The 14209-nt window shown below is 41.5% G+C and overlaps 1 protein-coding gene across 1 annotated transcript in view; it reads left to right on the forward strand.

The window, feature by feature from the left end:
- Positions 1-14209, forward strand: part of SPTLC3 (serine palmitoyltransferase long chain base subunit 3) — a 147831-nt gene that overhangs the window by 787 nt on the left and 132835 nt on the right. The window lies entirely within an intron of this gene.

Consider the following 14209-nt stretch of genomic DNA (forward strand, 5'->3'; position numbering starts at 1 on the left):
AAACGTCCCCGAGGTTATGTGGTGGAGACGGCATTTTCCCCCAGTACATGAGAAATGCCTCTCAGGCTGAAAGGCGAATTCTTTCCGGTGTTTAGTGGAGCATTGTCATAACTTTCAGCTTGATTTTGGGCCAGAGTCTTTCTTTGAAACTTGACATCACAGGCATTCCTTTCTAAGACACTTCAGAAGAGGGTGGCTTATTGTTACATGCTACACACAGGAAACAGACTTTTAATTGTTTTCCCATTTGATACTTTTTTTTTTTTTTTTTGGCTTCCACTGTGACAGAATGTTTGATGGGATGTACTGAGGCAGTGGAGGAACTCAAAAAATGTTGTCAGCTTTTTCAAAGAGGGAGCCAGGGTCTACGAGGTACTCGTAAAAAGACAGTTCCCAACTTCCCACATGATGCCCTGGCCCTCTGCTCTGAGCAGCAGGGGTGACCTGATCAGCTTCAGGGGCAAACTAGCATAGCCAACAGGTAGTTTCACTGTTGGGAAATGAGAAGTTGGGCAAGGATCCCCTGCAGTCCTCCATCACTTATCCATCCCTGGAGAACCAGCATCCGCCCAGGGGAAGGTCAGATCGTTCTAACATCACAGAACAGGAGGGGCTGGCTGGCTGGGCCCAGTCCACCACTCAGTGTATTAAATTTGTGTGTCCAGCTGGAAGAGGTGGGGGTGGTGCTCTGGAGCCTGGGTTGTGTGTGAACAGGCTGTGGTCCCTAAAATTTGTTCCCCTTTTAACAAAAGGCATTATGCTAGCCTTGGAAGAGTCTACCAAAAACCTCAGGTCTGGCCTCTTCCAGCTGAGTATTTAAACCTAATGCAATGTAAAGAGAAAGCACTCAACTCCCATCATTTGCATGAGGGCAGTTGAAATAATATCCACCATCTCTACATTGCTGCTGATTCAGACCACTACCACACAAGATGCTCCTTGCCCTGACGTGCCTGTAACGCTGGCCACTCACCTACTCGCCCTCTGGACCTTTCTGACTCTGAGGGTTCTCATGTGAGCAGAGATGCGCCCAAAGCCGTTCTTTCCTCTCTTTATCTTGGTTTTGAAACCACCTTCTAGTGTCTGAGGTTAGAAACTTAGCTAGATGGTTACAACCACTCCAAAGTAAGGATGAGAACCAGAATCCTAAAGGTTCATTACTAAGTACTCCTGCAAGACTCTAAACATCTTTGGACATTGAGGTTTCCCTAAGAGCATCAGGGAATATCAGGACTTGCTGCTGTCTTTCTGACAGCTCTTTCTGAAGGGCCATCCAGAATCTGTTGGCTTAGATATATTTAAGAGTTACTAAGTTGAAATTGGCTTCCACTGAGAGCCTCAATTATGGCTTAAAAAATATTTTCCAGAAAGAAGAAACCCTGCTGAGATGTTAGTGGAGGGAACACAAGGGCCTGTTTTCCCCTCTATGATGTGGATGAAGTTGTCTTTACTGTCATAATCTTCAGTCACTGGTTTTGGTCCATTTTCCTTTGAGGACTTTTACCAAATTGAGTCTTGACCAAAAACCTTGTAGCTTGAACACAGTCCTCTTGGAACACTCACCCTTAGAACCCAGCCACCAAGCTTGAAAGAAGCCCAAGCAGCCCTGAAGAGAAGCCCAAGTAGAGAGAAACCAAGTATCCTTGCTGCGCTCCTACCTGAGATGCAGCATCACCTTGTAAACTGTGTGAGTGAGCTATCCTAGGAACAAATCCTCCAGCCCTGGGGTCTGTCTGCTCCAATTGATGACATCTTGGCGTATAGATGAGTTGTCCCCACTGAGCCCTGCCCAAGTTACAGATTCTTGAGCAAACAAATGATACTTGTTTGAAGTGTGGTGGTGGTTTGTTAAGCAGCAATAAATAAGTGAACCCGTGTCTATTCTATTTCTTTAAAATGCCTAGAAAAGTCATTCTGCAATCTCACCACAACCCTTTTCAGTGCTGGCATTTGCAGTTTGAGGGAAGAGTTTGTTTTGGCCATGCATTTGCTTTCCACCTTTGGCAAAGATGCCTTTTCCTCAGCCGTACACTTTCATTTTGTTTTGTTTTGTGTTTGGTATAAGGACTGTATGCTTATGATAAGTATCTGGCTGGTATAGCCAAATACAATGAACTCACCAATACAAAAGCAGAATCATTTGAATGCTTCCAAATCTGAAGTGTAATTATTCAGGGGGTTTGTAATTCATTGCATTATCCATGAAGAAATAGTTGGCTTGGAGAGTGTGTGTGTTCAGGTGCAGATGTTTTGTTAATTAAAAGAATACATGCTTTTAAGTATATTTAATACTACCAATTATAAATTAATTTTATCTATTTGTTAAAGTTTCCTAGAAAATCTTTCTCTACTGTTAGAGGTAAATTGATGTTAACCTAGTTACTTGCAAGGAATCCACTACATTTATTTTGAAACACACTTAATCTTTTTACTAAGTATTGTCACCTTTGTCTCAGTTGGCCTGAATTAATGTAGCTTTACTGGAATTTTAAAGTATACCAATCTATAAATTCATGTGAGAAGGAGCCATTGCCACCATATTATAAACAAAGATGTTGGCCAGGCAATTCACAATTTAGATTAAACATTTGGGGAAAAAAAAATACTATAAGCATAGCTCAGAGAATTATTCAAAATTGTTCTCCATAATCTACTTTATCCATCACAGTGCCATCTGAATCCTGTTCCACTCAAGAGTTTTGCCACATTGGAGATTATTTGATTATAGCAGAGGTTGAGATTGCAAATGCCTAGAAGGCTGGCAGGGCCTGGTGAGGGACAATAAGGAGTGGTAAGGATGGGTTTACCTGAACAAAGCTCTTTGTCGCCACAAGGGAAAAACATGTCCTGTGTTGACGGATCCTATGATTTTCAAAAGAAGCTGGAAATCCAAATGGGGTGTTAGGGGGAGAGAATCTCCTGATTTTTAAGTATTGGCATCTAATCTTTAAAAATTCAAATAGTGTAGATTCCAAGAACACGTTGCTACAAGCCACAAATCTGGAATCTCTGAACTGTAGGCAACTAGAATGAGAAAAATAAGAGGTCACAGACAGAGTGCTATTTTCTCATAGACATTTAGGAAGAATGGTTCAGGGACTTTGGCTCCTCTTAATTTAGAATTCCTTTATATTTTTAAAAAGCAATAGATGAGTCTTACATCCTCATTTTCCTGAATTGTTATATTCACACTTGATCCTGGAATATGCACGATTGAAGAACAGCTATGACCAACCACATCATTTCAAATATTAGGTGCCAAAGTGTTCATCGGAATGTTATGGAATGGACAATACTTTACTGGCCAAACTTAATCTCTCAGACTTCACAGGAAGTGACACACAAACCTTTTATTAGACAACGCATTCATAAAGCTTGGTCATCATTATTGTTCTCTAGATATGGTATAACTGGGCCTTCAAAAGTTGCCCAAGAAAAGGGCAATGTGCAAATCATGATTATGCTGTTATCTACAAGTTATATGTGACTGTTCTTTCTCTGCCATGTGGGTCAAGGGTCCTTTGAGAAGCTGAGAGATATTATCTATAGAAAAATGATATGTCCGTAATCACAAAATTGTCCATGTAGAGAGTCCATGTATTCCCTGACTTTCTCAGATCCCCAAGTGACGAACCTCAGCTCTGGAATGTCTTTATTAATTAGGCTACATCTGCTCTCACAACCCAACCAGAAAAACCAGCAAATCGACCTGTCCAGAGAAGATATGGTAAGGGACTCATAAATTGATCCAACGAGGAGAGAAAACCACACACTAACTGAAAGCGACTCAGGCAACAAGCCCACATTAAAAAATTTATATTAGAATTTTTCATCCTATTCTATAATAATTCATATATATTTTTTTTACTATAAAACTACTTTTAAAACCTTGAGTAAAAATGAACTTCCCGGAAAGATATTTCTTTTCTGGTGGCTGTTTACACCCCAGCACCCCTCAGGATTTCCCAGGGAACCACTTAAGGAAGAATGATAGCAGCAAGATCACTAACTCAACAACAGATGGAACTGAGTTTGAGTCCCAGCTCTGCCCCTTACTAGCTGTACCCCATTGGGCAGGTAGCTTCATGTCTCTAATCCCTACCTCACAAGGCAATGGTGAATAATCAATGAGATAGCATTTGTGAGGCTCCCAATAACTACCACACATACAGTAGATACTCATTAAATGATAGCTGTATCTATTAAAGCTAGCCTGCAGCCATCTGGTTATTTTCTACTGCTATTCCAAGAGTGTTCAGTACAATTCCTGGTGGCAGGTGGCATGTGTGCATGTATATATACACATACATGTGACATACGTGTTTCTATATAGACATATGTCATTTCCAACTGCCTACTTCATCTTTCCACTTGGGTAATCAAAAGGCATCTCCAATTTAACATGTCCAAACTGAGCTCCTGATACTCCCTCCCTCTGTCCCCAAGCCTGCCCCCCTTATAGTCTTTCCCATCTCAGTAAATGACAGCTCTGTCCTTCCAGTGGCTCAAACCAAAAACCTGGGCATCATTCATGACTTTTCTCTTTCATGCTACATTCAATCAGTCAAGAAATTCATGACCCTACCTTCACAGTATGTCCAGAATCCGATCACTCCTCACCTCCCCCACAGCAACCACTCTGGTCTCAGCCACAGTATCTCTCACCTGGATTGTTGCAGGAGCCCCATCTCTTCTCCCTGTGTCCCCGTTATCTATTGTGGCATATCAAACCATCCCAACACATGGTGACAAATAAACAGCAACCATTTTATTATGCTCATGGATTCTGCTGGTCAGGAATTCAGAAAAGACGCAGGACGGGCAGTTCTTCTCTATTCCATGATAACTGGGACCTCAGCTGGGATGACTCAATTGGCTGGGCCTGGAACAGCTGGGTCAGGAGGATCTGCCTCCGAGATGGCTTCCTCACTCCCATGTCTGGCATCCAGGCTGGAATGGCTGAAAAACCAGTCCTGACAAGCCAGGACTGTGGACTGGATTGCCACATGTGGCTTCTCCAGCAGGGAGGGCTCCAAGAGAAGTTTCTAGTAAATGAAGTAGAAATCTCATGGCCTTTTATAAGCTAGCATCAGAGATCAGCTTCACTTCCACCCTACTCTATAGGATGAAGTGGTCACAGAGAAGCCTACTAGGTTCAAGAGGAAGGGACCATCCCACCTGTCAATGGGAAGACTATCAAAGAATTCGTGGAGTTATTTTTAAATTACCATATCCCACTTCCACCCCCGCCCTCCCCTCCACCACTAGCAAGACTGTTCTCAACACAGCAGCCAGAATGATCCTGTTGAAATGAAATCAAGATGTCACTCTTCTGTTCAAATCCTTCCCATGGCTCCCATTTCACTCAGAGTAAAAGCCAAAATCCTTACAATGGCCATAAGGCCCCATGGGTTGGTCCTCTGTGACTCATCTCCAGCTCCTTTTAGAGCAAGGAGCCCTGCCACACTAGAGCAAGCAAGCCATGCATCCTCCTCTCTGAAGACATTCGCACTTCCTCTCCCATTTGCTCTTCCCAGATACCCATATGCCTCTGCCCTCCCTCCTTTCAAGTCCTTACTAAAACGCTACCTTCTTTGTGAGATATAAGCTCACAATTCTATCTAAAATTGCAAACCTGCTCCCTTCCTCCCACCCTTTTCTGCTTGTTTTCTTTAGTACTTAACACCATCTACACACACACACATATAAACACACACATTAATCTGTTTCCTATCAGTTGTCTGTCTCTGCCTCTAGAATGTGAGCTCCATGTGGGCAGTATTTCTCTCTTATTCAATGCTGAATCCCCAGCACCTAGACCAGAGCCTGTACATAGTAGGTGCTCAATAATATTTGTGGAATGAACAAAGACCACCTGTTTTCACTAATCTATTGTTTGTAAGAACTCTAATTCCAGCTTGTTGTGTTTGTTATTTAAATTGCCACTTTCTGTCCACATGCCTAGTTCTTTAAAAGACTGGAAAGGCCCCACTCATATGATACACAGGCTTCTTTATAGACTTCGAAGTGTATAATCTCTTATTAACTAATTCACAGGTTTCCTAACCTTTGTTGGAGAACATGACTACTCTTCACTGCTCTCTTCTTAAAAATCACTAACTTACTAGATTATTTTGTGTGGCCAGGTGGCTACAGGCTTTTATACTGACATGCAGATATTATGTATACCTCAAGCCTGAGGTCAGGGAACAAGCTTTAAGCAAGTGAAACTTTCTGAAAGAAATGAAAATAGAAATTAAATGTTATTAATTCATCCTGATGATTCCATTACCTCTTAGCAGGAGATGAAATATACCTGGATTAGAGGTAAAATGACTAATACTTCAGGGTGTATAGGTCTGTCATCCGGTTTTAATAAAATTCTGCATTCTCAGGGTTGAATGTCCAAGAAAAGTCAGTATAATCTGGTTTCCCACCAATGACCCTGTAAATGAGATGATTTTTAAAATTTCATTTAATCAACTTTTGCATCACACTACATCCTAAGATCTTTGCAAGTACTACCTCGTTTGATCCTCACAACAACCTGATGAGTTTGACGCTGTTACTAGCCCATTTTTTTCGATGAGTCAACTGATCCAACAAAAGTTAAGTAAATTTGCCTAAGATTAAACTTCTGGTTAATAGTGCAGGCTGGCCCTAGTGTCTGTGTTTTTGGGGGTTTTTTGGTGAGGAAGAGTGGCCCTAAGCTAACATCTGTTGCCAATCTTCCTCTTTTTGCTTGAGGAAGATTGTCGCTGAGCTAACATCCGTGCCAATCTTCCTCTATTTTGCTAACGGGAAGCTGCCACAACATGGCTTAATGAGCGGTGCCTATGTCCGCGCCCAGGATCCGAATCCGAAAAGCCCGGGCCGCCAAAGCGGAGAACACAAACTTAACCACTGTGCCACCAGGACGGCCCCTGTGTTTCTATCACTAGAAAAAAATGCTTTTTCCTTAAACGTTTTATTGTGAATATTTATAAATTTACAGAAAAATTAAGAGTTCTACAATGAGTATACATATACCTACCACCTAGATTCTACAATTAACATTTTACTATATTTGTTTTATCACATCTATCTATCCTCTTATCCATCCATGAATCCATGTTTTATGCATTTCAAAGACAGTTGTAGAATCAATACACTTCACCCTTCAACTCTTCCACATGCATATCATTAACCAGACTTCAAAATTTTCCTATAGTTATTTTTTTTCTTCCTTTAAGGCAAAAGTTACATATAATGAAATGCACAAATCTGAAGTATATCCTTCAATGAATTTTGACCTACATTACCTTTTGATTGTTCTTATCGGAAAAAGTTTCATAATATAGTTTTGACTGTGGAAAGATATTATAAGACTGTTAACTTAAAATTGGAGAGTTTAATCTCTGGACAAAAGAACTGAGTAATAATTAAATTGGCGCCTAATGAGGTAAAGGAAGGGCTCAAGAGAGGCTGTCTCACTAGAGAAACTCCCCTATTGTACACATTCAACTCCAAAGGAATCGAGAGCCATTTTCGTTTTTTTGTTTTTTTTTTTGTCTTTAGTATAATCCAGCTAGCAGGAAGGAAACTTAGTTTATAAATTCTTACAATTCCACTCCATCCCCTGTCTTCTTACACATGGAGGAACGAGGCTCAGCAAAACTAAGTAAGGACATTCAAGGTCACACCAGTGTAAGACCCCCCCCCGCCCAGTCTCTTGATACCTAGACCATGGCCCTTTCTGGGAAGCTGTAATTTTTTGGAAACCTCCAACCTGTTAAAGCAAACAGCCAGGGACCACCATATTTGATGACTCAAAGTGGTAACTGCTATTGCAAATTCTTTAGCCTCGATTTCAAGATTAATATTGCAAAATTGCATTTTTCTCATGTAAGAAGTAAAAGCACTTCCTTTTCTATTTCCCCAAATAAGAGCCATATGTAGAGAGCTTCCTTTTTCACATATCTTAGAACACTATGTCAGAGGAATTAATATTAATTAGAGTTAATGATTGCTACCACGCATGAGGACCTACTATGTGTTTGCTCTTTCTGCTATTGTTAATCCTCACAATAGGCTTTCAAATTTCACATATAAGGATCTGAGGTTTAAAGAAAGCAGTCACCCACATGGCTGTAAAGTAGTGGAACCAGGATTTTCTGACTCTTAATATCACATAACCTGTTACCACACCCCACAGCCACATTGCCCTAATAAACTGAATCATCATGTAGAAGTTGGGAGCAGAGCTTCCCCTTGGCACTACCTAGGCTTGAATTCCAGCTCCACGTTGGTAACTCTGTGACCCTGAGCAAGTGGAATAATTTCTCTGCGCCTCAGTTTCTCCAGCTGGAAAATGGGGTTAATAGTAGCGCCTGCCCGATAGGGTTGTTCTAAGAAATAAATATGGTAGCGCATGCAAAGACATAGAACAGTGCCAACAACCAGAAGAAATTCCCCATAACTGTGAGCTGTTATTAATGTTGGCCCTTGCAGGAATATCCCTTGTTTCTATCCCTAGCCTTTCTTTGGTGAAACAGTACCAAATTATGATGAAAGTTTGCAAATTGGATTGCATATTGTCACTGCCTGTAACATACAGTGACAAAAATACTTGAGTAAAAGACCAACAAGTCTTCAAATGAAAACAAACTGAATATTACAGAATAATAATATGGAGAGATGAAGATTAGGCGGAAAGGTGGTGCAATTATGAAATCAGGATGACAATAGCAGATGCTATTGGTTCCATGTTTACTTCCCCTCTCAGCTCTTACTATTTCCGTGGACACAGCCTTACTTCCCAAGGCCAGCTTCCGTGTCCTTTGCCTGAGGACTTTCCCTGGCCCCCTGAAGACTGTTCTGCTCTAGTGTGCAACAGGTCAGAAGTGCCAGAGAATCAAAACCCTAGGAGCAGCCCTCAACCATTGACTAATGGGAGCAGGAGGATAAACACTCACATTCTCTCACCCCTCAGGTGGAAAACGCTGAGGCATGTTCACACTGTCTCTCAGAGTCCCCAGTGGAAGCGAGCTCCAGTTGCCCACAGTAGTAAATGGCCTGATGGCACACCCTTCACTGGTTTCCTTCTCTTCCCTATCTCATCCCCCCTCCTCTACCAGTGCTTCCTGGGGTCACCTTCTAAATAAACAACTTTCATTTGAATCCTTTACTCAGGATCTGCTTCTGGGAACACAAAATTAAGACAACGATTTCTTAAAAACTTAACCAATTCTTTGCCCCTTTAACCTTTAGCATCAACTACAAAGATCCTTATATCTGTACAATGATCCTTATAGCCAGGATCTCACTGGACCTTCACAGCAATGCTGTGAAGTAGATCGAACTACTGCTATTGACCCATTTTAGGGATGAAACAACCAGAGCTTGGAAAAGTAAAGAGATCAAAGCCACATGGATGATGGGGACAGAGCTGGACAACAATTCCAGACATTCTGACTCTAAGTTCAGGGATGTCTCAAAGAACTGGCTACAATAGGGCTATTTATCGAGGGCTGTTTATTAAGCTCTTATTCAGTGCATACAACACCATCAACTGCTCCTCACAAGAATAGGTATGAAGTGAAAAAATCAGGGCCTTTGTCCTTCAGTAGTTTAATTCACAGCAAGAAAAAAAAAGTGCTATTTTGGTTATTACACTTACTCAGAAGAGCAGCTTTGGGAATCAGTCTTAGTAATTAAAAAAAAAAAAAACCCCAAGGGCCAGCCCAGTGGCATAGTGGTTAAGTTTGCATGCTCCGCTTCATCAGCCCGGGGTTCACAGGTTCGGATTCCAGGCATAGATCTATGCACCACTCCTCAAGCCATGCTGTGGCAGCATCCCACATACAAAATAGAGGAAGATGGGCACAGATGTTAGCTCAGGGCCAATCTTCCTCACCAAAAAAAAAAAAAAAATCCATGAGATTCTAAAAACCTTGAAATATGTTAATTTTTCCCTTAGATTTCCATAGCCAGGCAGCAAAGTGATTTTACATGGCACAACTTCCAATAAATCTTTATTTAAAAATCATTTACCTTTGTCTTCACATCCTTATGTTATATAGTGTGTGTATTCCCCAGAATTACCTTCTTCTGTGCCCTTGTTCAGCTTCAACTCCATTTTCAAACACGTGACATCATGAATGCTTGCTTCAGATCCAGCAGGGGAACATGAATCAAGTCACTTCTTGATTCCTTTACTAAGCTTGCCCGAAGCAATGACACTGATGACATGTAGGAACTCTTGGGCTCTTGCAACATGGTGTGTTTCTCAGTCACCTACTCTGATAACTAGTCCTAAAGAAACTAGGTTCCAGGATCTTCTCAAACACTTGAATAATAATGGCAGAACTAATCTGAAATCTCAGAGAAGCATGTTATCTCATTTTCTAGATCTTAGTGACACATTTCTCTAGAGGCAACTGAGACTCAAATAGGTGCCATCACTTGCCCAAGATCTCAAAATGGCTGATCCAGAGCAAGACACACTTCTGTCCACTGCCAGTTTCTAGCTCCGCCACACAACACTGCCTTTCACGTCATAGAACCAAAAACAAGCCCCGTAGGAGCTCTTGGCCCTAACACTTTTTGCCACTCCATGCAAATAATTTGAGCACTTGGGAAAATCCCACAACTGATGTACCTCAGGAATTTGTTTGTTAGTTTATGCAAGAGGGGCTGGCATTTTCTCTAAGAGGCCATGCTTCTCATTGGTCCAATTCTTAGCAAGACCAATGAATCGGGTACCTAGAGTGAGAAACAGAAGCACTCCACATGGTGGCCTGAGAAAATTACTCAAGGCTGAAATAGGTTACAGACTTCAGTTTTCTTTTCTTAAGGGTAATATCAATCTTTATAGCAATCAGATGACTCATGCCTTGTACCCATCCATTACTTGGGGCTCAGAAACTATGATAGCTAAAAAACAAAATGCCTGGATCCACTAAGCTGGTTGATTCAGGAGTATGGGTAAAAACTAGTCAAAACTAGCCTTGCTCTGGGAGAAGTTACTTTTTTTCTACATTACATGGCACATGATAAGAAAAATTAATCAGGTAATTATAGCTATGACCATGGATATTATCAGATTTTTTGGAAGCAAAGAAATAAATTATCGTGGTATCATATTCTTGGTGAAGTAGTTGTTTGGAGGTAGTATGCTTATTCTTCCAAAGAGCAAAAAGTTTTCATAGAAAATAAAATGACTTGTGCTACCTTCCATGAAAACCAAAGATTTCAGCCTGGGAATCTGTATACATTCAAGGAAGCATTATCTCTTTAAGGACACATTTTTGTCTTCAAAGGCAAGCAAAAGATAATCAGGTTATAGGTTCCTAGGTTGCTCTTGAAATGGATAAAATGTGTGTGATTTTATAAGGTGACAGGCAGAGAAAGGGGGGATGAAGCAAGGAGAATAGGTGTGTGCAACCATGAGACAAATTCTAATAAACACATAGAAGAAACAACTGAATCCTTGGCAAGTTTCCCTCTTTCGGCTTCAGTGTTGCTGAATGTCAGGCACTGTTTGGTCTAGCTTCAGGGAACAGAAGTTTTGGGTGGGGCCCAGGTACAGCGGTTCAGCATCATCAAGGTGCAAGAAGAAATTGTTTCAATTTGATTCAAAGAGAAAAACCATTGTTTGTAATCCAAGTTCGGTCCACTGAGCTCAGCCAAATGACTCTCAGAACCACATTTTGTGCGATTCCAGGAGCCCCACCCCTGTTATAACTCACCTATGAGTCACTGGCTGCCTGGCATGGTAAAGAAATGCCACAGTGCACACCTCTGTGTTGGTTCATTCTCATGCAGTTTAGGAGACACTTTCCTTTTGATTTTTGATCATAAGTTCAAAATTTCAGAATCAACTAAACAAGTTTGCTTCATCAAATCTTTCACAATGGATTCGGGAGAGACGTTAAAATTACCAACCACACAACCATCAACGGCTATGAATCATTGAATGTGGGGGCTCCCTGAAGGTCCAATGTCCACATGGCCTTGCAAGGGCCCTTTTGAAAACATATATCTTAATCAGATTTTTAAGCCACCATTTGCTTAAAACTCGTCAATGTCTTCCCTTGCTAGGATTAAGACTGCTATCCTAAACTCGGTTTATGAGCTCTGCATAACCTTCCCAGCCTACTCATTCAACAAATATTTATTGGATACCTACTACATACCAGATGCCATTTTAGGCACTGGAGCACAAGCAATGGATAAAGTGGATGGCATTCCTCTCCTGGAACTGACATTTGCCTGTCTGCCCCCTCACTATCCCTGCCAGCCAAACACCCTCACCCCTTCCTGCAATTCCTCAGACTCTTCCTTCTCTTGGGAACACTTTGCCTGGTAAACTCCTACTAACTATTCACATCTCATTTTAAACGCCATCTTCTTTAGGGAGGCCTTTTTCTTTTTCTGAACAAGGTCACATCCCCGTCCTAGCCACTCCACAGCACCCTTACTTATTTATCATTTCCCTTTTTGTAAGTATTTGTTCTGCATATGTATTTCCACTTAACCAGGCGTTGGCAAACTCTTTCTGTACAGGGTCATATAGTAAATACTTTCAGCTCTGTGGGCCATACAGTCTCTGTCAAAACTACTCAACTCTGCAATTATAGCATGACAACAGCCATAGACAATACATAAACAAATGGGCGTCGCTGTGTTCCAATAAAACTTTATTTGCAAAAGCAGGTGGTGGGTTAGATCTGGCCTGTGGGCCACAATTTACCAATCTCAGAACAACAGAACCTCCTGTGATGATGGAAATGCTGTATATCTGTCGTGTCCAGTAAGATAGCCACCAGCCACATATCATTATTGAGCACTTGAAATGTGGCTAGTGCAACTGAGGATCTAAATCTCTAAATTTATTTAATTAAGTTTAAATGCGAATAGCCACATGTGGCTAGTGATGACTATATTGGACAACACACATATAGATCATGAGTGTCATGAGGTCTGGGGTGGTGCCTCTTGGTCACCGCTGTGTCACCTGGACCTAGCACAGCAGCCAGCACAGAGTAGGTGCTCAATGTGTATTTGTTGAATGAATGAATGAATGAACAAATGTATAAATATTAAATGACTTATAAAACTTCTTGTTTGCTTTTTAACACTGCCATACCCTTGATTAGGTGTTGCCACTGGATACTTCTTGCTCTCTAGTCCTGAGATGTTATACTCTGTATTACATTTTAACCCCCCATTAGCCCATGAGCCCCATGAGGATGGGAGCCATAAAAGACACTACCCGAATGATCCTTCCAGGGCCCAGGACAGGTCCATGCACATGGTAGTCAGCCTTCCCATGGAGTGTTTGCAGCTATCAGTACCCACCTGGAAAGGAAAAAGATTCAGCCCCATGGCTATTTTATTTCTGAAATATGTTCCAATCTGTCCAGTCTCAAAGATCTAACTTCAAGCTTTTCTGCTTTAACCCCAGTTGAAGTTGAGAAATTGTGGAGTTGTGGAATTGTGGAGTTGAGAAATTCAACCTAGTCCTGCCTTTTCCTGCTTTATAATCTTGGGGAAGTTGCTTAATGCCCTGTGTACCTCTTATTAAGTGAAGATAATTCTAATGCTATTACAGCTATCCACCACCCACTCTTAGGAATATCACATAAGTAAATAAGATCATGGCCACAAAAGCTTTGAGCACCTCAGGGATAAGCACTGTTCTCACATGGCACATTATAAGTGATCAAGAAGATAGCAGATGGTAGTTATTCTCAGTGATATTAAGCCAGTGATATTAGCGCCTTGTTTTCTCTGGTTTATCAGGATAACTTAATAAAATCTCTGTGTTTCTCAAGTGAGCCAGCTGGTTGTAAATAAGATCGGAAGAATGCAATCATTGCAGGGTGGTGAAGGACAGCCACTTTGTTCCAAAGTTTAATTATGTCCAATTGACTTTAGAGCCTTCACCCCAGCTGTCATCCCAGGTAGGATACTAGGATCCTACAAATCTTTCTGCCCTGCATTCCTCCTTGCAGTTCTGATAAGGGGTCATCCCACTGAAGGCACCTTTCTTTCACCACTACCTGAAAGAGGAAATCTGGCTTACACTGCCATAGAAGGCCTATTCCATTCCAGCGGGCTCTGTACATCTCATCTCCAAGTAGGTAACACATGAGGTCCAGCCAGAGGTCAATGCAAAGTCCTGCTCCTCTAGTTTCCATCCACTAAGTGCCCATGCTGGTCCTCC

The sequence above is a fragment of the Diceros bicornis genome, chromosome 19 (genome assembly GCF_020826845.1).
Source record: "Diceros bicornis minor isolate mBicDic1 chromosome 19, mDicBic1.mat.cur, whole genome shotgun sequence".
Classification (NCBI taxonomy): Eukaryota; Metazoa; Chordata; class Mammalia; order Perissodactyla; family Rhinocerotidae; genus Diceros; species Diceros bicornis.